Here is a 24,380-nt window from a genome sequence, read left to right on the forward strand (position 1 = left end):
GTTAGCTTAGCACAAAGACTGGATGCAGGGGGGAACAGCCAGCCTCTTATGTCCAAAGGTAAGGACATTCACCTACCAGCACCTCTAAAGCTCACTAAACAAAGCAAAATACACAATGTAAAAACAGCATGGTTTTACAAGGGGTATGTGCTTGACATTTCTTGGGCGGGGGTGCAGTGATTCCCTCTGTGAAACTCATATGTTTTTACACTTATATAATGTGTTAATTAGTGAGCTTTAGATGTGCTGATAGGCATTTTTTTGTTTTTTTTTACCTTTGGACAGAGCCACGCCAGCTGTATTTATGCTAAGCTAAGCGGCTGCCCCTAGCATACAGGTGTAAGAGCAGTATCAATCTTCTCATCTGACTCTCGAGAAAGCAAATAAGTGTATATCCCAGAATGTAGAACTATTTCTTTGGTAGGGTTGGTTCATCCAGTTCACAAATAATCATATATTCCAATTTACCTCTAGAATACATGTCCTTAGTGAAAGGGACAAAGATATTGCTGCTGAATTTCAACAAGAGGATCATCTAAATGCAAAATGTCAATTGAGGACAGAAGAAAGCAAAATAAAGAAACAATAAAAGAATGAAAGTAATACAAAAAGATGCACAGCACAGCATGCAGTTAGCTGGACACCATTTTTGCCTCCTAACAAAGACCACTTCAAGTGTGTGTCTCTCAGCTCCCAGAGCATGCTGAGCCATCTGAACTCATGCTTATGACTGTGAATCTCCATCCTGGGAGCACGGTAGCGATGACACATGAATCTCACACGCTGCATCCAATCTGTCATCTTAATTACTTCCATTTCCATACCGCCATCTATTTTTTTTAATGTTGCAAATTAATTTACACCTCAGACAAATTGCTTGTCCTTGACTTCCTTATCCCTTGTGAGGGAACCCACAGCACACACGTGTCAGTGTACAGCATAACCAAACCTAATCTGTCGCTCAATCCATCCATCCCACCTCGAAGATTGGATTAGCGCCAGAGACAAACTACCTCACATGAATGAATGGGAAAATAAATAACAATAATACAAGGAAGAGAGCTGCGACTAGATTGAAGACATCAATCAACTGTGAAAAGTTGCGCTCACCGTGACGACGGTGTGTCTTGTGAGGAAACAGTCAACGAGGAAACAATGGTTTATCAGATGAAACCTGAAGGTCTGTCCCTGTGCTGCTAAAGGTGATGTCTGTGTGTGTGTGTGTGTGTGTGTGTGTGTGTGTGTGTGTGTGTGTGTGTATACAGCCGTGTGTCTGACATTAACCCTGTGATTGTGTTGACAGCCTTTGGCCCTGAGGCTAAACCCTTAAGCTAGACAGGGTCAGCCATGAAAGTCGGTGACACTGGTGACACTGGTAGGTGCATTGTATATCCAGCTGTGCTGTGGCATCACAGTTCAGGTGGAGCAGAACATGCCACAATGAATGTGATACAAACCCTGATTTCATGTCTTGTATGTATTATGCAGCTACTACATGAGGACCTGGTTCCCCTTTATTTGTCCCCACAAAGTAATTTTCATAAAAAGGAATATGTTTTAAATAAACATCTTTCTAAACCCCAGGCGTTGGGAGACGCAAAAAAAACACAAAGAGACACAAAGTGACTAGACAGATTCCCAAAACACTGACAGAGAGACGCAAAAAGGCTACAAACGCTGCAGCTATTAACTGACATTATTTCACATTAGAATATTTAAGTTAAACATTTAAATAAATGTAAATGTGGCTATTAATAGTGTAGAGTTTATTATTACCAAGAACCTGGGCTCTCAAACTGGGAGTCTTAAAAACTGTGTCCCAGTCCGCACCCCCATTCAAAAGTTTCTAAACCCATCCCGACTTACACATGCATGAAAACACTACAGAGGGTGTAGTTGATCTTGTGGAATAAATATACACGTATACATAAACACAGTAACCGCGCCAGTTGTTTGATACAATATACTGGAGAACACCACAGGTATAATGAAAAGTGCAAAATGCATGAATTCATGAGGTGGGTTAAGAACAGGGTACTTATTTTCAAATTGACTGCCACACATTTTTCAAATTGCAGAGTGTATTTTGAATGGGTTTCCTACGTCCCGGGGTTACAGGGCTCACTCAGCATATAGACGACCCTGTAACTCAAGTGAGAAAATGTGAAAAGCCCGGCTACAGGAATTCACCTTTGTGGTACAAATTAATGTTGCATCCATAGACAGTTTTTAAGAAGTGTCACCTTGGCAGCGTGTTGTTTATGAAGCAGTGGAAGAGAGAAAGTGGATCAGTATGAATGTGCTGTGCACAAGGCTGCTGCACACAAAAGAAGAACAGGAGCCCTGCACCTGGGCAAAGTAACTATATATGAGCTCCCATTAATCAGTTTGTGTGTGTGTGTGTGTGTGTGTGTGTGTGTGTGTGTGTGTGGCAAATGTGCCTCTTTGTGTTGCTTGTGTAGTCTGCACACAGAACGTCTGAAAATAATAAATGCGTGTCCCTGTTTATGAATCTTGATCTCTATCTGAGTGTGTGTATGTGTGTGTGTTGGTGTGTGTGTGTATTTCTCTAGTGGTAGTGTTGAATTGGGGCAGAGAGGATAGACAGTCTTCTGTAGTTTGTGCAGTAGTTGATATATTGTATTTAGTGAAAGAATCATTTGATTTGTTAAAATAAAAAAAATCTAAATTTGTTTTCAACACTACTGATTTGGGCTGTTTTATACAGTATTGAGGGACTTTTACGGTGCTGAAAAAGGCTCTTTGTACATGGAACCATCTAAGCACAGTGACAGAGGAAACCTTGAATTGTGGCTTTTTACAGTGAAAAGCACAATCTGATATTGGCTGTGGACTCAGCAGTATGTACAGACTTGCCGAGTTAATTTCTTTTAGGCATGGCAGTTTGCAAATATTGTGCGCTTTGTTATGTTTTCTGGAGGAAAAGTAAGATTGGTCCTCATGGCAACAAAAAGCGAGAGGAGTGGATGTTGCAGCCTCGTCCTGCGGTGGTACAAACCTGGAGGATCATTATCTGAAAATATATAGAAACCTTTATGAAGAGTGCAGCATGTAGTGTGTAGAGAGGGGGAGGGGGGGCAGCAACATAATGAATCCCAACAGGAGACATGGGGCCCTGCTGGGCTGCTGTAATGAAGCTCTGCCCTGCCATCGCTCCCTGACCTACTGGCATTAAGGAAAAATGGAAAGCATTACCTTCAGCCTTCACCTCAACAGCCTACCAAGTGGGGGACCGGGAGCAGACATAGGTGTGTGTGCGTGTGGTTGTTAGGAATGGGAATGAGGTTGAGGTAGTAGAGATGGAGCACAGCAGGGGATCCAGAGCAGACAGGACTCCTACTGAATATGTCCGTCTCAACATTGACAGGGTATAGTCCAACCCAGGTGTCTGTGTGTGTGCCATGTAAAGTCGCCAAACACGCCCAAGAGAAGAATGTATCTTAACAACTATCCAAACAACTTTAGGTTCAACATACTTGATTTCAGACACACACAAACATGGCAGACGTACAGGACTGGGTTTTCAAGAAGACTGAATGTTTCCTCTCAGACACATTCCAGCAGAAGTCTGTAAAAGTGCCCAGGGATCTTAACAGCTTTGTGTGCACGCGTGTGTCTCAGTACTCCCCCGCTAATCTCATCCTTGGTTGAATGCATCTTATTAGGAATAGAGTGTCACTGTTGTGGATTTCCAACAGGGTAAACAGACCATGCGTTCCAGACGTGTGCGCGTGTGTGAGTGTTTGTGCACTTGGTTTCCAACTGCAGTCCATTGTATCACGTTTCTCAGTTGCATCTACAAGCCATTGTTCAGAAGTGTAGAAATCCACGGCACCCCAGGGGAACGAGAACAAAAGGGGGGCCTTTCTCTTAATTCTCTACAAATGATATTTCGTGGGCTGCCTTTGCAGAGGGGACGAGTCAGCTGTAGCCGTTGCATGCTCCACTGCTGCTGTCTCAAATTGGAGTGCCACTGGCTGGAGATCAGCAGATCAGCAGATCTCTGGGATCAAGTTCATTACAAGAGATGAAGCACCACAGCAGCCGGCCACAGATGAACCCTGTAGATAAGATGGGCTTCTTTCCCTCTTCCTTTCTTTATCTTTTCATTAGTCTTCCTTTCCTCCTGTCCTCTTCCTGTTATTATTTTAAAGATTGAATGAAGGAATTGGAGAATGACTAGTTGGTTAACAGGTGACTAGCAATATCCAAATTGTTAGTAATGTTATTTTGGACTATCACAGTTGCACACAGTTCACCACATTTACTTGGTATGGAAACAAGGAATATATTTAGTGTGAATCTTAAGTCGTAAGAATCTTAAGTTTTCTACCCACTGCGTGCACATGCAGAGAGTGGAAAACAGATTGACTGAGAGTTCATGGGGAAATCAACATAAGTGGTTATTGTGTCATAAACTGCACAAATCCCAAACCTAAAGGGTGGAAAAGGTTCAGTCCCAAGAGGTAAACCTCCCTGTTAACCTAGAATTAGCTATTAGCATTTAGCAGTCTGGTTAGAGTCTTGGATTTTAATAAGGTGTCGGATGTTTTTACACAGAAGGTGGTGGGAAAGAAACGCTCACGCTGTTTCTTAAGCTAACATTACTTGTGTAGGGGGACGAGACTTAGCCAAGTCCGTAGGAAGTGCGCCGGGCTTTGAAGCCATTTTTTTCAACACTTAAATAGCCCTTAATCATTGTCAATCATTGTCATTAAGTTGTAAAATTCACTAATAGCCGAATCCACAGCTAATTCCTTCTCCATTCATTTGAGAGGAGCCTGAGACCGAGCGGTTGGGTTAAAGGAGACGCTAGTGCACTTGCTCTTTGAGCCGCATGATGTGGAAGGTATGCGGAAGATCCGGGAAGTTTATCTTTTTTGGGTTCATGTGCCACTGAGCAACTTTCACTGGAATGAACAGGGTCCCGTCTCCCCCCGTTCTCCTTCTATATGCATGCTTTTAACCTGCGCTGTCTGTTGATGGTTTGGGACACACACACTTCATTGCTCACTACCTCTAGAGCTAACTTTGGTTAGTTTTAGAAACGCAGAACATGTACACATAAGCTATCACAGCTATCACATGACATTGTGAGTGTGGCCTTGATTGTTTGTAAATGGGAAATTCAATCTATAAATGATTTACTATCTTTAGAGCTACTTCAAGTCCCAATTTCTTTCACTTTGAGACAATTCTACTACCCTTCCATCATGTTACGTATGTAATATATAGCTAGCATGGAGCACTGCAATGATTTATCAGGATCATGTCGATGATTTTGGTTTCTGGTCTCATCATGTGATACACCAGGTGGTCTCGCCTAGACTCCTAGACTTTGCTCTTGCATCTCGTACATGTTTAATGAGCTTCTCCCTTCCTCCCTCTGCCAAGCACGAGTGTGACACACAGGTGCACACACACAAACAAATACACGCCTATGCACATCTTAATGACATCTCTTAAAGCGCTGGCCATGCTAATGGAGTAGTAAGGGACTTCAAACTCACCCTGTGTCATCTCATTGGACATCTGAAGCTTCTTGCTCAAAGCAAGAGGGCTCTTTAATCACTCACATCTGTTCTTTAATCCGAGGAGACAATTAGAAATCTACCTTCAGCCTCTCTATGCTGATAAATGGCTTCCGTCTCTCCCTCAATCGATCACATGCTTTCAGATCTGTAAATGAAGGCTTAGGTAACAAGGACGGCCAGAGAGGTAATCAAGAAGACCACCGAGACACAAGGGAGAGGAGCGCTAATGCGGTGAAAGCATTTCCTTGGTTACAGCAGCCTTCATGAAAGCAGTCAGAGTAGGGGTAGTTGAGCTACACACACACACACACACACACACACACTGTCCTGTGTGTGGCTGCGCAACATTTGGCCCTTCTTGGGAGCAGAGGCTTGGTAACAACAGTGTGCCTCAGTCTCCTTTATCTTCGTCCTCTCTCTGTGACACACACACGCAGGGTGTCAGTGGTCAGGGTCAAAGGGTGACCTCTCGTCATTCAGACGTGACTCTGGGGTTTAATCACACATACTTATTGTTTCACCCTCTGAGCATCTATCATGGCAAAACTGACAGCCTGAAAGACATGAGGGGAAGTGTCTAGAAATGGAGGCAACTCAGGAAATGCTCATTCAGAGATAAAGCTTGAAATACATGATTGTATATTATGATTATTATTATTTATAGACCACATAGCTGAAGTTTGCCGTTGTGTTATTATGAACATTGAAACACCGTTTACAGATTCAGTATCCTGATCTGCAATTTTGCTGACACCTTGCTTATTCTTCTCAAGTGTTTCACAGAACTTAATGGCATCATGAATCATTTATAGGATTGTATGTCAACATGCACACACACACACACACACACACACACACACACACACACACACACACACACACACACACACACACACACACACACACAAGGTTTTACGTCCAGTATAATTGCTAGCACCAATTGTAAATGCAACCACTCTGCATGGTTTCAAAGCTCAACGTGAACACCACCTCCCCTGCAAACACACACAGACATGTTGATTGTCCTTCAATCACAGCACTCACCACACGCTGATAGGTGGAGTGGACTCACTGTGAGAGGATGGGAGGGTGTAATGGCTGTGTGATCGTGACAACAAGGTGCAAGAAAGAGGTTGTCAGTGTACAATGACAGGGGATCAAATGCTTTTTAGGGATATTAGTAGTTCTTAACAAACCATAAAACTATTTTATTTGTCTGTATTTTAGTTTCCACCTGACAAGAATACAAATCTTGACAAAACACTGAGGTATATACATCCACCACTATCATATCATATCTGGTGTGGAGAGGGATGCCATTTTTGCAGTTCACACCTCCACTTATCCCACTGAGCAATTTGTCAGGAGCAGGAGAGGAACTCATCATCATCGCTCTGGGAGGTGAGGTCTGAGAGGTGAACCGGGGGGGTGGGGGTCTGGTGGGGAGGTCGCCGGGTGCAACACTGAGAATCAAACACATCAGCTTGGCTGCAGAATATCACTCCAACCTCCTCCAACACTCAACAAGTCATATTCCTACTTATCTTCCAAGTCCAGGTTTGGTTTGAATCAGCCAACATTTTACTACAGTTGCTGCTGGTGCTGGCCACTCACAACTGACACTGTGAGGTGCTCGCGCACTAGTGAGCAACTATTAAGTGTTATCACAAGAGAATGGTGAGGCAAGCAGGGCAGCATAAATAGAGCGGTTATCTCCAGAGGCTGGTACAGTATGTGTTTGTGTGAGTGCACACACACACACACACACACACACACACACACAAGGCAAAGTGTCCCCACTTGATTTTCTTCTACATAGAGACACTCATGCAAACACTCTCTGGTGTACATTTCAAAACACAGTCATGAAGTGATATGTTTGTAGTTGTGATATAAGTGATCTTTTAAAATGCATCTATCTAGGATTTCAAAAATCTTGTGAACACAGGCAAACACGGCTTCATCTCCGCTCAAACAGTCCCTCGAGCCTCTCTGTGAAGGAAAACTGAACAGTCTAAAGATTTATTTATCAGAAGGCTGTTAAACATTCTGCTTTATTTTGGAGCTGCAGCGACGCTCAACCACAGGGAGGAGCAGAGCCACTCGGCTGTGGGAGAATGAATAGGCAGAAGACAAAGCCAGGTGCAAAACTGACTGGTCACACTTTAATAACAAGGCGTAGTCCTTGTTATTAAGGCCTTAAATCAGCACTTATCTCCTCTCTGTGTACAAACATTCCCTCATCCCAAAAGCATCTCATGCATGTCTGGAAAACCCCTCCATTTGAGGATGGTGACACGGCAAAACATGAAAGATGCAGATTTCTATTATTACAGGCCCCTGTGACCCTCTACCCACACACACACACACACACACACACATACACACACAATGATCCCCAACCCACATAAACACTGTGCTGGGTTCCCTTGTGTCAAATTATCATGATAACTGGGGCGTTCATCACGCTACACAAAGACTGGTTAACATCTTCAGTGGCTACTCTATCAACTGCTTTATCACTAAGCAACAGCAGAAAAACCCCACCCCCTACACACAAACACCAAGAGACAAACACACACACACACACACACACACACACACATACTGTCCCTTTAAATGTAATGGTGCTGTGTCTAATTCGGAGGGTGTTTGACGGACAGCATTTTAATGACCGAGAGCCTGGGTGAGGACTTAAGCTGACAGAGGCATCTATAGGGCCTCTATCATGTCAGGGAGGAAGACTTTGAACAGTCCAATAAACATCTATGGAGAGTGAGATGGGGGTGTTGCTATTATCATACCAATAAATCCAACAGCTATGAATAACCAGCGAATACAGGCAGTGCTTAGGTTACAAAAAATACAAAAAATACAAAAAATTCACAGGGAGACAGTGAAAACCGAGGCAGGACTTCTCCCCCGTCCTCAGCATAATGCTATGGCACTCTGGGAGTACTGAGTAGCATGTAATGAGAATAACCATGCAGCTTTAGTCATGAAATGCCTAATTAGCCATTAGCATGCACTAAAAAGCAGCTATGAGACCATCACTGTCTCTCCTCCACAATCCCCCACTGAGCTGATACAATACAGCACAGGCTCGGAGGATCCTCACTGTGGGGAGAACAGTCAGCCTATCAGATGTCTCCTTCCACAGTTCAGGTCCCAGCAATGAGACCGTGATAAGGTTTCTCTTTTATAACTCTGGTCCAGCACGCCCACACACAAACTGAGGCCTCCTGTTCCTCTAATTTTGTGGGTTAATTAGAGCGAAGCTGTCTGCTGTTTACAAGAATGCAGCCATATGTAGTCCAGCTTACGCTCATCAGCACATAATATTCAGAGGGATGGGCTTCAGCTAAACACACAGATATATATATATATATTTGTACACACAAAATCCCACACAAACATTTGTGCGCATGCTCTGTTTTAATGTGGATTGTGTTCCCTGTCATTAGCAATTTTCTTCTTCCTCTGTTTTGGGCTAATTACGCGGCTCGATTTGGTGCCCATCTTGGCTAATGAGAGGTGATGTGCTGAGACTGTGTATGGGCAGAAATGAATCTGTGTAATTAGAAAAGACAACACAAATCTACTACTGAGTCAAAATAATATTGTTAGCCCAAAAGAGAAGTTCTCTTTATTTGCTTGCCACATCCACGGGGAGGTCAAAGGTCAGGCTTGGAGCACCAAGGACACCTCAGCAGCGAGGGTGATTGTCAAACTGAATCCGAGCCATCTGGTTGAGGGACAGTACATCTTCCTGCTCACTGTTGCACCTCTCTGCCCTCTGCCATTGGTTCAACTGGTGTGTGTAGGTTTACACTGAATACATTTACATTCATTAGCGTTGACATTTGCGATTGTGGCGCATTGACGTGGCGTTTGGCTTGTTACTGGGTGTGTGATTAGTTTATTGATGTCTGAGTTGGGAAAGCATTGAGTGTGTGTTTAGGCTGTAATGACGGTGTAATTTTGCAGGAGCAGAACCAGACAGAGGTGCTGCAGGACTGATTCATCAAAGGTGAAAGACTCTGTCATTGATTGAACAGCAAAGACAAACTGAATATGCAGACCTGCACTCAGAGATCTGGACTGCAGAGCATGATGAATGTGTGAACTAAATATTACCATAAAACAGTCTGTAAAGCCGCTCACTGTGAATGACCAGCCAATAACTGCCTGGCTGGACTCTTCGCCAACTGAGCTCAGTCATACCGTACACTGTGGTGAGTACAGGTACCCTCTTAAAGATCCTCTTGAGTCAGGTGCTTTAAAGATATCATCGTTAGTCAACTTGACTGAAAGCACGGAACAACAAGCGTGTCTCCTAGAGAGGTACAGTGTGCCAACTTCTTGTTTTACTTTAGTGAAGAAACTATTGTTACCTGTGACACAATAGAAACTAGTAAAACAAGTACAAAAGAGTCATAAAGTCAGCAAGCAGTGATTTCAGCTATATAGCAATATCTAGCTTTAAGATGGCAAACATTATGCTAGCCACCATAAGCAGACCAAGTGAGGCAGCAGCAGCCAAACTCCTGAATGTATTGAACTGAGCAACGGAGCATTTTATTGCTTATGAATTCAACTTTTTATTAGTGTCAAGAAGAAAGTGCCATTTGTTGTCTCAAAAGTTACAATGTCTCGCTTTAAAAGTTGTGGACAGATTAGTATCCCAAGCTTTGCATGCTCTGAGGGTGCATGTATCTTATGACATGATCAGACTGCACGACAGTTACGATGTGATCACCATGTCAGATTCATCATTGTCCTGCCGCGACTTGATCAGGAATGTCGACAACCACGGCAGCCGAAGCATCACACAGCACATTGTAGATGCTGTCAAACCAGGTGAGAGAAGGCAAAAAAAGTCCACATGACATGCTACTCTGTGGGCTTTATGGGGCGTCTTTCAAGAAGAGTCTGTTGTCTATGACACACTACAGAGGACTAAAGGACAAATTGTTATGCTCAGTGCAAATCATCTGTTGGATCAGTCCATATTCAGGCAGATTTATGCAGTCTCTACAAGCCACCAATTCCCACAGCCTCCCCATGTCCAGCCCTCTAAATGCACCCCAAAATGCACGACCATGAATCCTACATTACACTCCCTCACTAAGTAAATATGACCAGCGTGCCCAGTGCAAGCCAAAGCATGTCTGTGTGCTTCCATCACCCACATCACTGCTCATGCACATCTCCTGCCCAGCCTGTACCCACCCAATGTACCATCTGCCTTGGCAGTCAACTGCACCAGACCTGGCCAGACCATTTCTCCAAAGAGGGGTGGGCCGGTGATGTGGGGTTGCTCCAGATGCTCCTCAATCCAGCTGCAGCCTGTTGGCAATGTCATGGCATGCCCCTGGATTAATGAGCCCCCCCTCTGCCTGTTCTTTGGGCTGCCGTCCCACTATCAGTATGGTGCCTGCCAAGCCCATTATCCATGCACGGTTTAAGTCAAAATGCCACACGCTCGCTAACTGATCGATGGGGTCTTAAACAGCGGGGAGCCATTTAAACAAGGAGTGGGGGTTTGTGTGTGTTTGCATGTGTGTGTGTGACAGTCCTCTTGCAGCCTATGTTCCCACTGCCATCTCGTCTTTCCCAGCCGTCTGTATGGATTTAGGTGGCTGGCCTGTGGGCCAGGCTTCATCGATTACAAACAGCCAACCAATCATGCTGACAGACAGCTCGGTTGAGAGCACACCTTGGCGTTTAATAGCGCTGCCCGCGATGCCCATGTCCATGTGGAGAGCTGAGAACAGACAGTAAAACACTGCAACCAACACGCACTGACACCCAGCAGGCAGCCACTGTAACCTTGTGTATCTACATAATGAGACAGACAAACACGCAGACACAGACAACCTCGAGCGGTCGCCACATACACACTCACAGACCAAAACAATGCTTTTTTTTTTTTACTTAAGCCTAAGCTTTCTTGTGCTTTCCCCCCTGTCCTGTGTGTGTCTCTGCTCTGCTTGTGGGCTGAGCAGCAGCTTAAAGAAATACTCGGAGAGGAAATGCAAATGGCCGTGTCTCATCTCGAAGCAAACACTGGGAAATTAAATTAAGGCGCCCTGTGACTCGGGAAATACTGTTTCCTCAGTCTTGTTGGTTATATGTGTGCATGTGTTTTTGGTGCATCTGTGTGTGTGTGTGTGTGTGTGTGTGTGTGTGTGTGTGTAGGTTGTGAGGACGCTTTTCTTTAAATTTTGTTTTGCCCTATTTCACTCCTGTAATTCTTTCAACTTGTGTGAATAAAAATGAGATTTTGTGTGATTATGAGAAAGAGTAGCCGCTCCTCTGTTGTCTGTCTTTTGTGTGTGTGTGTGTCTCTTTGTCTGGCCTGCTCCATTCTCACAGCCACTAATAGGAATTCACAGCCGTTTAATAATTCACACTGGAGGTAGGCGGCTACAGTAAACTGTCAACAACACAGGCTCCTACTGAAATCCCATTAACTGCCAATGAATTATTCCCATATTACATCCGTCCCTGCCTTTATGTACAACAAAAAAAACACACACACACTAAAAACATATATGCACATGTATCACACTCCCTCACAATATTCCTAATGGCCCAACACTAAGCAGGCTAAACCATGAGGTCTGGTGAGGCTCTGAGGCACTTTCCATTATTAGAGCGGTGAAATGGAGACCCCATTGGCCTTTGGGACGAGGTGCTAAGCCCAGGGACATTATGATAATGGAGGTTCTATGGGGAGTAGATGCTATACGGGCTGATGTGCTCTCTGGTGACACAATAACAGCAGTCTGACTACAGGCTTGGCTCGCTGCATCTTGATCTAAACATTTCTTCCATTCTTATCAGATTTAATGTCCTCAGCAGCGTATTTGCCTCTCATGGTTTGTCTTTCCCACTGATTTGTTATTGGAAGTAAGCGAAGCAAAAAGAGGACAGGTAGGAAACCGAAGAAAAGAGATTAATGCCAGATTTTATATGCATTACACACATTTGAATTTGTCATGCACATACTGAACTGTTGATTTAGGTCCAATGAAAGATTGAATAATTTAATGGAATTTCATTTGACTATTGAAATTGAACGCCATTATCATTCAATTTAATATTTATAAATCACTTTTCTCTATAAAAATGTTTGTGTCGTCACTGTGAGGTTGCCAGGCAACCAGTGGAGACTCCAGGAAGTCATTGCTCCCAGCCAATAAATAGTCCAACACATACCGCCCCCCCCCCCGTAAACTTGTATGTAAATGTGTCTGATAAGTACATTCAATTTTCATTCCAATTATGTCTTGTTCATGATACTTAAAATCAGTGGTTTAACAAGTAGTATAAATGCACGGTGCAATTATCTTATAATTGCACCGTGCATTTGAAGACAGAGGGAAGACGTCCACTGATGATTAGATGTAAATGTTAACTTAAACAAAACGGCTAGTTTGTGGAGACCTGGTTCTGAGCTTTCAAATGTGCTCTTAAAACAGGCTGTTGTTTTGACTGGGAGACATTAATAACTGGTAGACCTTTGGATATTTATGTGTGTAACAATATATGTTTAGGTTTGACAAATTTCAGAGGTACAGTAATGAGAAGTCAAACAGAAACCTTCATTGTTGGTGGTTCTGAGACAGATTTGTCCATGTTAATTTAGACTAGAAAATAGTGCGTCACAGATTCTGAAATAAAATAAAAAAAACAGTCCCATGATAGAAGATAAACAATAAAATATCATATATTACTCTACATCCCCTGTGCTGTGGAATATTATGTTATTTTAGGAGACGCAGCCCTTTCTCAGTGTTTCAACGTGACGTGCGTCTACACAACAGCCTTCAACAACCAGTAGGGAGTGGCTCTTTGTCTGTCTGCCTGCATTCAGCTTGCTGTGTTACACACACACACACACACACACACACACACACACACACACACTGAAATGCTCCTCTTGCAGACAGTAGACTCCCTGTTTGTCAGTGACTGATATTACACCTTTCATCAGCAGCAGCGCAAAGCTGATGTGAAGGCTTTATGGATTTCTGTTATCAAACATGAAACGGTCAGGATGCCCCCGGTTACTCAGGTGGAAAACTGTTTTGGGATCCCTTCATTCCCATTTTGATCTCTTTAAGGTAGAGTAAGATACTCTGAAATCCCAAACTGCCAGTATAGAACACTTTGGCAAAACCTTTTTCATTTTCAGTAATTGCTAATAGGGAACGAGCTATTAAGAAGCTGCAGCTCGGCACTGAAATTGAATGCGTTTTATAACGTAAGCACCTGCTGCAGGAGCCAAGAAGTGTCCCGTTAATATTGTCCATTTACTGTAACTAACTGCTTCAATTGAGATAATGGAGCAGAGGTGGAGGGGCAAGTTAACGGCCGCCATCACAGCCCATAGTCTCCCTGCAAAGACACCAAACCTGTTTTCCTGAGATGTTGCTGACCATTTTCATTTTGTCTTCAGCAGCTCCTCAAGGTCATTTACACAGTTTCCATTATTACTTTATATCATAGGCAGTGGATGAGATCTTAATCCAGAGCCACATAGTACATGTTTTAAACATGCACAGGAGCCCTAAAAGCAGCACTAGGGTTGAGAGGACTTGTGCGTCCTTAGAAAAACGAACACAGTCTGGTTATATGATGCTTAAAATGTGGCTTTTCTGCCAACCTAAGCTGTTGGAGCTGTAAAGAAGCCCCACAACTGCTGGACATGCTGAGTTGCTGGAGGGTTTTGGTGACCCGGTCAGAGCGTAACCTTTCCCTTTCTGTTACAGTTCACAAATCTCTCTGCACCCGGGGCTGTTAGGCATTTGTCACCAACGCTGCCATGTTATGAAAACGCTTGCTCTACTGCAAACATATAAAGAGCGAGGCGCTGCCCTGTCAGCAACCCCCACCCTCGGGTGGCTGCAGCATAACATTAGCCACCATCTTTATTAGTGCTATTAGGAATGCAAGGCGTGTTTTTCATATCCCGGCCGTGCTAATGTGAGGTTAGATTGATGATGATGATGATGCTCGGCGTGGAGATCTTGCATCTGATTTGTAGAGGTTGACAATGAGGGCTTCATTTCCATAATGAATCCTCAGCGCCCCTTTGATGAGCTGTTGACAGAGGAGAAAACAACAAGTGTCTTGTCTTCCACAGATAAATAATGGAAGAGTGGAAAATGAGCCAGTCCAGTAAATGACTCCATCAGCACTTGAGTTTTTCTTTTCTTTTCTTGGGTTTCCCATCTAACAAATTGTTACAAATCTAACCAAGGTTTTAAGGCTGCCAGTTACAGCCACAACTATCCGGCCTGCAGTAGGTCTGGGCGATAAAACAATAGCGATATGTACCGGCAATAGACACGTCTTTATAAAAAAGAAAAAAGGTCTTTAAAGGTTTAAAACTTTTTATCGTGATACGTTTCTAAGCTATAACGCCCAGCCCTAGCCTGAAGCTTTATGTCAAAGGAGACAAAGCGTCATCTCTCTTCCACGCACATCCTTACGCTGCCCCCCCCCAGCCCAGCTCCGAACAGCCTACCTTCTAGCTTTATTGCCAGCAAGCGACTCTGGGTAGATGAGATCCCCGCACAGCTTAACATCTGGGCGCTTTGCCGCTGATGCCCTCATAAATAAAAGATAACTCCTGCCTACCGCGCACAGTCGCACTGGTATAAATCATGTATATGGATTTTCACTTGGCTTTCACTCTCTCTTTCTCTTACAGTCTCTCAACCCCCCTTCCTTCATTCTGCCCCCTTTTCTATAATTCTTCCTCTCTCCCACCTCTTTCTCTCTGCCTTTGCAACCCAGCATGGAGTCCACGAGACAAAGGAAGCTGGCAGGTAATTAGAAGCTTCATGATGGTGGGAAGAGAAGCCACCTCGTCCTTGTCCTCCTCTAATTCTAAATCATTACAGCTCGCTCGGTGGCCAGGATGTCAGAGGACTGCTGTTAGCACCTCAGGTAGTAGTCGCCTGTAAAGTTACAGTCTACAGTAAAGTTTGTAATGACAGTGTGACATATAAATACTCCACAATAAGAGCAAAACACTGCAACCAAAAGCCTAATACAAGACTTTTTATAACATACCTAGGGCTGATCTTTCAATATGTGAAACTTTCAAAGATGAAAAGTTACATGGATACTGTATAAACATGTATTATATGTGTCAATGGAGCACCCTGTCATAACGAAATACCTTCAAAGCAGTCTAACAGTCAATGTAATAAATCCTTTCTGTGTCCAAATTCATGGCAAGGGTCAAACAATCCAAATGAGTCGCCTCTAAAGGGGCATTCCACCAATGTTACACATGGAGTTCAGTTTACTCCTCAGGATGGTGATGATCATCAGGAGTATTTCTGTCCAGGCTTGAGACTTGGGATAGTCGAAGTTTGAAAGAAGAGGGCATTTTGGAGACAGGGAAAGCATGAGGCTGTTGAGTTGCATTACCAGAAATCCAGCATTTTTGGATCTTGACCCATACTAGGGACTAAAAGCAAGGATATCTAAAAGGTGATAATATGTCACTGTTTTAAAAAAAAAAGAAAAAGAAAAGCACTGAATGACTGCATTTAATGCACTGTAATACTTTATTAGTATTTCCATATTCATAGGGAGCAATAGAAACTGTGTAAAATGAGATCTTTACCATCTGACAAATGTGAAAAAATGAAACTCAGTATTGAGTAAGCATTGAAGCTGCAAGCTATCTTGAACCCTTTTTAAAAACAGCAGCATTTCCATTGGAAGATAAGTTTTTAGGATGTAATCTTGTCAGGATTTAGGGCTCAGGGTTTAAGAGCAGCAGACATCAGGACATATTACATGTCCATTTCAAAATGGACATGTAATATTCAATTACAGAGAAGAGCCATTGGGAAAATGAGGTCAGTAATGTGGCCTTGCCAATAATAACACCGCCTTATGAATGTTCAATGTGATACTTTATTGATGCCTGAGGGGAAATTCTTTCTCCTTGCCATTCAAAAAAATCTACTGTCGTGACGGAGGCATTGTATGTCAGGTCCTGAAGACACAACACAAGCTGCAGGAGCGGCGGTGCAACACAGATCGTCATGGCTGATCAACAATTGGGCTGGAAGACGGAGCCATGGACCACTTCCTGTCTCAGGGTCTGTTAGGAGACGAGCGACTGTACGGCCTGATGGCAGGTGAACAGTCGAATGATTGGCTGATATATTTAATCCCCAAGGACAGGAAGTCCAAATCAGCTTCAAACAAAAAAAAAAACCTAATTATGTCAAGTCTCCTCTGGCTGATGATAAAGGATAATTACTTTTTTATTCCCCTTGCTAAGGCCGAATACGTTCCCTCAGATGTGGCGACGTAACCTTTAACGAATACCGTGTGATTGATGAGGCGCCTCATTTCTCCCTTCCAAATGATTACCGATCACTGTTTCCCCCTCCTTAGACACACACACACACACATACACGCAAATAATCTATCCATCCTCTCAACCCGCTACAAATAAGTTTTTTTGCGTGACACTTGAAAAAGGAAAGCATCTCATTTCACAACTTTCATTACTCATATCATCTGATACTTACATCTCCAGTGCATGGAGGCAGAATACAATTACAGAGGCAAGAGAGAGGGCTCAGCTTTATCTGTCCCGGGAATGAGATGCATTCACATCCACAATGACCGTTTCTGACAACAGTGTCAGCCACAGACACTACTCTGCCATATCTATCTGTCTTCGGCGCAGAGGTACTCGGACAGTGGGAGCCAGTGATGAATGAGACATCGCCCGGCGCCTGATACATATTTCTCATTTCCAGAACAAACAATGCAGACATTTGAAATGAATATCGCCGGCTGAAGGAACACAGGCAACACAACTCACTTGGCAGGCAGGAGGAAGGTGACAATTTGTACATAAGGAAACACTTGCTCTCATCCCTCTCACACTAAAGGTCACTGGGTCGAGATCACTGACGCGTTACGGATTAACTTTACCCAGTACCCATGTGTAGAAAACCATTCGATACCGATAAAACCCAAGACAATGCGTTGTCCAACCTAAAATATGGCGTGGTCACAAACTTTGTTGTATCCAACATTGGGTCAAAATCAGGGCTGTAACGATAAGTCAATTAATTTATTAGTCAATCAACAGAAAATGATCCGGCACCTATTTAAATAATCTATTCATTGTTTAAGTCATTTATCAAGCAAAAGAATTTAACTTTCTTCGGTCCCAGCTTGTGTGAATTTGCTGTTTTTCCTTGTCTTACATTATAATAAAATACGTATCTTTGGATTTTGAACTGTTGGTTGACAAAAATAAGACACTTGATGACATCATCTTGGGCTTTTGGAAAATTGCGAAGGGGATTTTTCACTGTTTTCTGATGAATCAAAGACCAATAGATTAATAGAGAAAATAATTGGCAGTTTAATCAAAAATAATGAATTGCAGACTTTTCAAAATGACCCATTGTCTTGGTTTTGATTGGTAACCTAATGGTTTTTAACCCACGGGTACTGGGCAATGTTAACCCAGCATTGCGTCTGTGCTATATTGACACAAAATGAGTCAGTTTTGCTTGTCAGTGAACGCTCATGAACTTGTAGCAACACTCACACCCTCTGAGAGGTTACCTTCCTGACCCCCTTACATTTAAAATCTTCATTTCGGATTAAGGAACCCTATTAACTCATACGTCCAGCTTGACAGAAAATGAAATGAGACATCTCCCCCCTCATCCTAACAGCTTGTGTGAATTCCTGTGAGACTACAGAGCAAGTGTACCGTTCATGTCCATATCTGGTGTTTGTGCCTGAGCCCTGACACTTGACAAATGTGGTGTTCCCCTCTAAACCTGGTTACCAGCAGGTTGTCCAATGACAGCAGCTATTCGCTGTTTAATGCCACCCAAATCCGATTATGTCTTTCCGGGGTGCATTCGCCAGCCGACAGAGATGGATGGAGATTATAAAGTAAGGTATTGGCCGAGTAGACCATTTTTTAAAAGGTTAGGAAAGACATAAAAATAGGAAGACTCAAGGGTATCTGTGGTTAAATATCTCAGCATCCAAGGTCAGCAAAGTCAAGGTGGAGGAGATGATACAGGGAGCGGGGCAGGTTATTGGTGCTTCATCCTGCAACACCACCAACCTGTCCGGGAGACAAAGACTTTTATATGATGGATGTAAATCTTCCTTTTTTCAGTATTTTCATGGTCATTGTAAATTATGACCACAAAAAGAAAGAAAGGAAAAGGACAACGGAACAGAGAGGATGAAATACCATCGTGTCCAGGTGCTCTGTATCCTGAGTAGTTGTATAAAAGGAGGTAATTCGATATGTGCAGAATAGATGGCGAGGTCATTAACTAAAGTCCCCTATGGTAAGTCTGGCTCCACGTTGCTAAGTGAGCCATGAAAGCACAGCAGTGCACACAGATTCCTATCAGGGATCAATACAAGGTAATCAGAAGTTAATAGTGACCATGGCTAAGAAGTGTTAGCACTGAGGAGCGCTGAACTGTTTCATTCTTTTGCCAGTTTGTTTAGTGTGGATGTTGCACCACCACACATTCAGCCGAGACAGTATCAGTTTCTGAAAAGCACCAGTGAACTCTTTCAACTGTATGTTTGCCAACACAGTTTACTCTCTGGGAAATCCAATAATCACATTCCTCCTCTCGTTTTGTCTTTCAGCCATTCTCAGTTTCTGGAAGGGTCCATTCAGAGACCGGGGGACCATTCTACCTTATCCTGAAAGGCTTTAAACCCGCGCCTCCACTGCTCAATGGCTGAGAACAGGCCGGCCTGGGCTTTCTCTGGGTAACACAATTAGCCATGGAGCGTCCTGGCCCGGCCTCCTTCACATTCAGCCTCTGTTTGATGGCCGGCCAGCCCCATGACTTCATCCATACACACTAGCAGCCTATTGCCATGCAAAACAGCAGCTTCTTCTCCAGCCCTGCACCATCTCACATCGCAGCCTACAAGAGGTCCCCCTCTTTAGCCCTGCTTTGTCCCACAGCTACTAATGCGTGTAATTTTTGTGCGAATGAGGAACGAAGACTGTGAGCAAACACTCCTCTTTCAGTTCGAGCTATTATAGGATTTGGCGCATATGGTGGGAGGAGAATTTGCAATAGTAGCCCACTGAGGAAACAGTGGGAAAGACAAGGTTGGAGAGAGCGGTATGGGAGGGCTGAGGAGTTTGTGGCATTCAGTTTAAAATAGAAAGCCAAAGAAAAACAAGAATCCATGGTACACAACTCAAGAAAGAGCTGCCAGACTTTGTTTTCATGAAAATGTCTCTCAAGAATGTAATAACACACAGTACATTACTCCAGAATGAAAGTATGTTCCAATGTTGTGCAATAAAGAGAAAGCTATTTCTTCTGAATATTTCTGATTGGACTTTTAGGTTTGAATCTTCGAGCACTTCCCCTTTTTTCTCATAAAACTTCCACACAGGATTCAAAACGCTATTTAAGCTCAACAGCAGAGTGAGGAGGAGTGGAATATAAAGCCGGCATGCCTTCAGTGAGGGGCAGAGACAGCTTTATATGATTAAAATTGACTGGCACATGGTGTAGGCCTCCACACCCACCCATAACAGATATTGAAGACCCCCCTGGGAGGACGAGCAGCCAGAGGCCTCCCTCAGTGAATGAGACAGGTTTGTAAAAAAGCATGAGGCTGCCGCCACAATCAATTCCCTTCCATTCAGCCCATGCACGATTGTGTGTGTGCGTGTGCGTGTGCGTGTGTGTGTGTGTGTGTGTGCTCTGTCCTTGTACCAGGGTACCAGTCACCAATTCCAATTCCGTTAGCTCCTTAAAAACCACTCAAGCCCAAACCTCCCACCCTCTTCTAGAGTGGCGTGGAAATAAATATTTATCACATCACAGGAAAGAGAAAAAGGGCGGACAGACAGGCAGGCTGAGCAAAACAGGAAAACAGAGACCCAGAGAGAAAAAGCCAGAGACGCTCGTGGTTACGATGACAACAGCTTCCCACTTGGCAGAGGACAGAAACTGATGGAAATGGAGCAGACTAAAAAACAATGAGGAACAAGCAAATGAGTTGTGAGTGTGGAGGAGAATGAAAATAGCAGCTAAAGCCTCAAAATGAACCCAAGATGGTGTGCGCCCATCTGGGCGATATGCCACTCTGGTCAACTCCCCTCACTGAACTCGGGGAAAAACAAAGAGTGTTTTTCTGTGTTTTGCTCCCTATAAAATATCACAACGTGATGTGCATTCCACTCGTCTCCTCCTTCAGGTCCAAAAGTGGAATTCAAATAGTCCTTTCCAAGGAGGCTATCATAATACTAACTGCTGTATTTAATGGTGTCTTGCAAGGTTGGGGAGTGATATGTATATATAAAAAGGGTGTGCACACCATAGTAATACTCAAGGTTATTGTGAATGTTGAGGGTTTATGGGTGAGAAATCCATTTAGGATTCAATCAGAGAGGAGGATACTTTGGAACAGACCATGGAGGCTCCACAGGACACACTTAAAGCTGTCGTAAAAGAGATTTCCCTGGATGGAGCACCAGGATCAAACATTAGACTGTCCTCCGCCCTTTCACCAGAAGCACACATAGCATTGACAATCATGACCTTTAACCCCAAAGAGGCTGGGGGTCATGTGGGTGTGACTGACTCGTGGGAAGTGGGCCCAAGACTTTATTTTAGTGCTGATAAATCATTCAGTCGATCACCACAAAATGAATCAACTGTTTAAATAATGTAGTAATCGTTTAAGTCATTCTATTTGCTGCTTCTGTCTTTTCCGTGCCATTGTGAAATGAATAGCTTTAGGTTTAGAACTGTTGGACAGACAAAAGAAGCAATTTGAAGATTGGGAAACATTTAGATCTTGGAACTTGGAAATTAAATTTTGAAGAAATTGTTTTTCTTTTTTTTGTTGTTGAAAAAACTAAAGTACTCCACCGATTTTACACATAAAAGTCAGTTTACACATCATGAGGAGTGCTATTCAAAATTTGAAAGAATTAATTCATCAGGGTTATCTTGAATCGGGCTTGAGACTTAAAATATTTAAAAGTAAATCTGTGTTACAAAAGTAGACTACCTGATTAATTAATTAATTAATCAGAACTAATAATAATGAAAATAATCCTTACTTGCGGCCCTGTTTTATTTCACTCACACTCACTAATTCATGCAAACAGATAAACCCATATACATCAATTCAACAATAAATGTCAATGTGAAATCTGCATTTGGTTTGATTAATTTCTGTCATTGTGTTTGGCTGTCGCTTCAGGGTCCAAATTCACTTTTGTGTTAATAGACACTCTTCCTTTTTTGTCTTTAATGGGGACTTTAATAATGCAAGAGTATTCCATACAATTCTGTTCAATTCAATTGTGCAAATCACAGCCTGAGGCTTTTCTTTTCCGCACACACTTTTTCTCACTCCAGGTAACCAACCTGGAAAGGTCTTTGGAGGTTGTATCCATAATTCTGAGTTGGCCATAGATAAAACCATTATCTCCCACATTTGATCCACCTCAATCCTCTCTCAATATTATATTTCCTAATTAAAGAAGGTGTGGGGGAGTGCAGAGCTTTCCCTCGAGTCTTTTTCCTGACTCGATTTCTTCCCTTTGCCATCACTTTACCTCCATCCTCTGCCTCGCTGCCTCTCTGTTTCATTCCATACACATCAGTCTCACTTTCCTCTCCTTTCATTCCCTATTTGTCTGTTTCCTGTTCTTTATCACTCCGCCCAACAGCCATCCATCGCTTTTTTTGTCTGCCTACATCTCTTCTCTTCCACTCCTACTTCCTCTCTGCCCCTGCCTCCCTCTCTCATTCTTTCAGGGACAGCGAGAAGACGTAAATCCCAGAGAAAGCAGGTGAAATAGGCAGCGGGAAAGATAGAGTCATTCTGTGAGAGGAAAAAGCAGAGTGAGAGAGGAAACCCTGTGTTTCAGTTCAAGTGTAATCTGAGGCAGGCAGGGCTGGGTCGTGGCTTCAGATACAATGGGTCCCCTTAGTCCTGTATTCCCCATGACCAACACATGTGTGTGTGTGTGTGTGTGTGTGTGTGTGTGTGTGTGTGTGTGTGTGTGTGTGTGTGTGTGTGTGTGTAAGGATTCCCCTGGTCAGCACAATATTCCTTCAGAGATAAGACTTAACAGCAAGGAAGCAATGTGACAGAACTGGCAGCCATTATCAATAAGGGGACCATATAGTCCTCTAAAACATTAGATGTCTATTTGGACAAGAAGGAGCGGAGAGTATGCAAGACTTCATCTCCCTATCTAATGAAATTTGGGATATTTTGGCTGTCACATGATATTATTTGCAGATATCTTACAATTCCCATAGTGCAACTTGATAGTGTTAATCATGCTAGGAACACAGGCAAAACAAGACTAAGAGTCTACAGCCATGCTAGCAGCTCTGTGAGGCTGTACTTAGGCACAGCAGTGCTTTGAGCTAAATGCTAACACATCTTAGTTTAGCATGTTAGCATGCTGGACCTGGACGTAATATGATGGACCATTGGCAACTGTTTTCACCGGCGCAGTATTTCCATGAATCATAAACTGACTGCGATGTGTAAAATTGGTGGAGCGCCCCTTTAAATAGGCACCGCATTGCCTCCTTATACGGCTATGAAAATGAATGGAAGCGATGACGAAGAACAGATGCAACTTCCATAATACAAAGATAACGTCTGCGTTGTCTACAAGACACTAAATGACTGCCTCTAACAGCAATCACTGGCTGAAAATGTGTGTTTGCACCTCTTCTGAATTGCACTCCTCCTGGAGACTGTTTCAGCCTTCATTAAGCCAGGCAGCCAACACAAAGGTGTGACCTTCAATTACTCCCCTCCACATTCAATGAGATACAACTATGAAAAACAACAAAATCACACACAAATCATGTTACTGCCTTAATACTTACCGCAGGCTTTAATGACCCCGGGATATAACCACTTATATATCAAGCAGCAGCTCATAATTACAAGAGAGGCAGAGATATTAAGTAAACAAATTCATAATTAATGAATGTTTGCACAAAGAACTTCAAAATGTATCACTATTAGTGGATGCTGTATTTTAACCTTATTTTTTATTTGTGTGCATTTGCATTTTGAGTTCACAGTGCAGTGGTGGCCTTGCAGCCCCCAACCACAAACAAAAGGGGCTGGCATTGTGGCCCCTAGGGGGGAGTCTGGGGGGTAAAGAACAGATATCGTCCATCGGGCTCGACCGGCCTGGGCAATGTGTTGGAAAAACAGCCTACTGTGGAGCGGGGATTATTGAAATCTTCTCAGGCAGTGCTGTTTTAAATAGGAAGGGGAGTGGTGGTGCTGATGCTGTGTGTGTGTGTGTGTGTGTGTGTGTGTGTGTGTGTGTGTGTCCCTGTGTGCACGAGTCACGGACAAGCATGAGCGCTGCCGTTGATGACATCTCCATGAATGAGTAAATCTGCTGCTTTTCCCCTCCTCACACCACTGCTACTATAGTTTTACTGAGAAGTGGAGGGCTAACAGCTGCTGCACTTCTCCCTCAAACACACACTCACACACATTCACACGCGCACACTCACACACAGACACATGCAGTGGTGAGGAGGCTGAAAAAGCTGAAAATGAGGGTGTGCAAGCTGTGACGGTGAACATTAATGGGGACAGCAGCTGTGGAATTAATGTGGCACATCTGGGAGGATGGAGCAGAGAGGAGACAGCAGCTCTGAGAGGGAGTGATGAAGAAGAGATAGAAGTAGACAGACAGAGAGAGAGAGAGAGAGAGAGAGAGAGAGGAAGGGACGGAGGAGGTATGTT

General features: G+C 43.4%; 1 protein-coding gene across 1 annotated transcript in view; it reads right to left on the bottom strand.

Annotated features, from left to right (window-relative positions):
- Nucleotides 1-24,380, bottom strand: part of LOC139295840 (LHFPL tetraspan subfamily member 7 protein) — an 84,684-nt gene that overhangs the window by 7,931 nt on the left and 52,373 nt on the right. The window lies entirely within an intron of this gene.

The sequence above is a fragment of the Enoplosus armatus genome, chromosome 13 (genome assembly GCF_043641665.1).
Source record: "Enoplosus armatus isolate fEnoArm2 chromosome 13, fEnoArm2.hap1, whole genome shotgun sequence".
Classification (NCBI taxonomy): Eukaryota; Metazoa; Chordata; class Actinopteri; order Centrarchiformes; family Enoplosidae; genus Enoplosus; species Enoplosus armatus.